Raw genomic sequence first — 3,441 nt, 5'->3', positions numbered from 1 at the left:
GCTATCCTGGGTTTTTTGTTTTTCCATATAAAGTTGATTATTGTCTTCTCCAGATCTGTGAAGAATTTTGATGGGATTTTGATGGGGATTGCGTTGAATCTATAGATTGCTTTTGGTAGAATTGCCATTTTTACTATGTTGATCCTCCCAATCCAAGAGCAAGGGAGGTCCTTCCATTTTCTGGTGTCCTCTTCAATTTCTTTCTTCAAAGACCCGGTCTCGCTGAACATAATGGACAATGAGGACTACTGAGAACTGAAGAACAATGGCAATGGGTTCTTGATCCTATTGCACGTAATGGCTTTGTGGGAGCCCAGGTAGTTTGGATGCTCACCTTAATAGACCTGGATGGAGGTGGGTGGTCCTTGGACCTCCCACAGGGCAGAGAAACCTGCTTGCTCTTTGGGCTGAGGAGGAAGGAAGACTTGATTGGGGGAGGGGGAGGGAATGGGAGGTGGTGGCGGGGAAGAGGCAGAAATCTTTAATAATTAAATAAATTAATTAATAAAAAAATGAAGTATATAATAGCAGCAGACTGTTAGTAATTCCAAAATAGGCAAAGCAAGTGTTGTCCTTGCTTATATACCTGCAATACAAGGTCTATGTCTGCACTCATGTTAAGAGAGAAAAAGGACATAACACAAAGACACAAAGCTTGGAACCAAGTTCCCAAAAGGAAACCAGTCCATCGGTGAACAGTGTTTAAGTTCGGACAGACTTGGTAAATGCATGACTTTCGGCAGGGTAAATTTTACCATTAGGATATCAATAGGTTTGATGTCCTGACTTTTGCTCTTTCTCTTTCATTCTGGTGTTTGGAGAAATCCAGCTAGCCAAGGTCTCTGTGTAAATCTGAGCACAGAGTGCCCCCGATGCTAGTGATTTGAAAACCTCAGCTCTTTACTTTTCTGATATAACCCAGCTCAAGTTCAAGTGTTCTCTCTCTTCCGTGCTTCCCGTTTGCTATTTTACCCATCTTTCCTATTCCAGATTCCAGTGCTGCAGTCCCTCTCTCAGTGTGTCCTTTGTTAACCCTTTCCTACAATCCATCTCCCAGAGTTTACAAACATAGTCACATAAATAGACAGGTGACTCCCAAATCCATCTGAATCATCTTTAGCCATCAGTTCTATAAACCCCAATGATACTCGGATCATTTTACCTGAAAAATCCAGTAGTCTATCAAATTCTATATCTCTTCAACAGAAATACTCTCTCTTTGTTTCAGATCTCAGCTTTGTCTGATATAGATTTACATTTAAGAATTTCCTCTTAATATTTTATAACAATTACATATTAGGTGTTTGGAATGTATTCTGCTATTGTGAAACTGCCTCACTTAAGAAATTTGTATCAAATGAACTTGAAAATGTTCTCAGATGATGAAATTTATCCAGAAAGGCTGTTGTAAAGATGCAATACACTCACTGTGTGTAAAAATCTAGGGCAGCAATTAATATATAAAAGGAATGTAATAGGCCAGGCAGTGGTGGTGCACGCCTTTAATCCCAGCACTCGGGAGGCAGAGGCAGGCGGATCTCTGTGAGTTCGAGACCAGCCTGGTCTACAAGAGCTAGTTCCAGGACAGGCTCCAAAACCACAGAGAAACCCTGTCTCGAAAAAACCAAAAAAAAAAAAAAAAAGAAAAAAAGGGAATGTAATAAATAAATAACAAATAAATAAATTTATTAGAAGATGGCTTAGGTATGGAAATTCTAATTTTCTTTTATTCTATGAAAATTTTGTACATCTATACAACATATTACATTCATTTCTATCTCTGAGACCTACCTTCCCCTCTTTCTCCTCCTCTTCCTTTGCTTCCTTCTGTAATCCCTATCCTCCAAACATCATGCCCCTTTCGTTGTCTCAGTGGTAGTGGCAAATTTTTGCTAAGTAACTTAGATTCAGTTTCAAAAGGAATACAGCATTGACAATTATTGTTTGCTCTCTCTTTTTAAAAAATATATACCCACTGATTTCAGTTACTGTTGTCCATTGATACATGGGTGTGGGGCCATCCACTAGAATATAAGGAACCTAACAACGGCAAGGCTCCCAAAGAAAAATTATTCTTCTTACCCCAGTAGACACAAACTGCCAATAGTTTCTCAGGAATGGGGGAAGACTTATGAGCCCTTTTTACATCTGTACTGAGTTTTGTCTAGATTGAATTTTGCAGGTCTTATTTAGATATCAAGAGATAATATCATTTCACGGTTACATCAGGCATAAAACTTCCAGAAGATAGCATTTTATAGCTTTCATCTCCATTCTTAGCACCTACATTCTGCCCCATCTTCCTCAATGCTTCCTGAACCTCAGTGGGGAATGACTTGATGAAGATATTCAGCAAAAGGGTTTTACCATGTAGTTATGATGGGTTATCAAAAGCAATGCCAATTACTTGTATTGGAGCTCTCTGGGTGTACCTGACCAGTAATTTATAGGGAGATATCTTAGCCCTAGCACTGAAATTTTTGTTTAGTAACTTAATGTTTTATGATATTAGTATTGCTACCCTTGTAGGGTAACTCCTGTTCAAACAGAACTTGAAATTATTCTTTTCCACTTTACCACCATTGTATTGTACTTTCAGGCTTTGAGTTGAAAACTTTAAAGACCCAAAGACTACCATATGTGCAATTATAAGAGATTGGAGCAGTTTACAGTGATCTGCTTTGGGGGCTGGAAATGTTAGTTAACAGAATAGAAAGATGGAGCTGAACAAACAAGCTATTGAAGCTCAATATCCTTCTTTATTAATGCAGAGATTTCTTGTTCCTTGATCTGTGAAAGCAAGTTAGAAGCTACACAGTTTACGTGTTTCCCTGTCTCACCTCATGCTAGGGTTTTCAAAAAGGCTTATGAATCTGTGATTGAAAGCAAAAGTCCCAAGTAAGCCCTTGCTGGGATTGGCAAGAGTCAGCACTGTCTCCTTTCAATTCCTTGTAGACTTAGAGGAAGATTGTCTCCCAGTCAGAGAATCTGAGTATTACTTTCAGGAGATGTCACTGTGAAACCACATTATAGATCTGCAAAGGGTTGGCAAAAATGATTTTCCAAGGGACAAAGTTCTCAGGGATGATATTAATCGTTCATTTTGGTCTACTTTATTACAGAGAAATATTTCTAAGGATATGTTGGTCAAAGAAAACATGGAATCATAATAAAAAGTCATGTTTAAAATAAAAGCATGTGTTATCAGATAACCTGCTTTGAGTGACTGGTTTAGTCATTGGTCTGTCAATTGGAAACTGTCAGATTCTGACTGAAAAGCAGATTGCATAGATTTGCCTGAATGGCATCATTCAGAACAAGAGACAGAACCAGCCTTCCTAATTTAAATTACAATAATATTTCAAGACAATTAAAATCTGCTTTGAAAATGTTGAACTAAAAATAATAGCTTATTTCATCATCTTAGTGATATCTCATGTA

The 3,441-nt window shown here is 38.0% G+C and overlaps 1 non-coding gene across 1 annotated transcript; it reads right to left on the bottom strand.

Moving 5' to 3' along the window:
- Positions 1-1,857: 1,857 nt before the first annotated feature.
- On the bottom strand, positions 1,858-1,944 carry LOC130870609 (small nucleolar RNA SNORD70). Its single transcript, XR_009056753.1, has one exon. It is a non-coding gene; the product is annotated as a small nucleolar RNA SNORD70 (small nucleolar RNA).
- Between the last annotated feature and the right edge of the window lie 1,497 nt (positions 1,945-3,441).

Source organism: Chionomys nivalis, chromosome 2 (genome assembly GCF_950005125.1).
Source record: "Chionomys nivalis chromosome 2, mChiNiv1.1, whole genome shotgun sequence".
Classification (NCBI taxonomy): domain Eukaryota; kingdom Metazoa; phylum Chordata; class Mammalia; order Rodentia; family Cricetidae; genus Chionomys; species Chionomys nivalis.
This window is presented reverse-complemented; position numbering and strand designations above follow the sequence as displayed.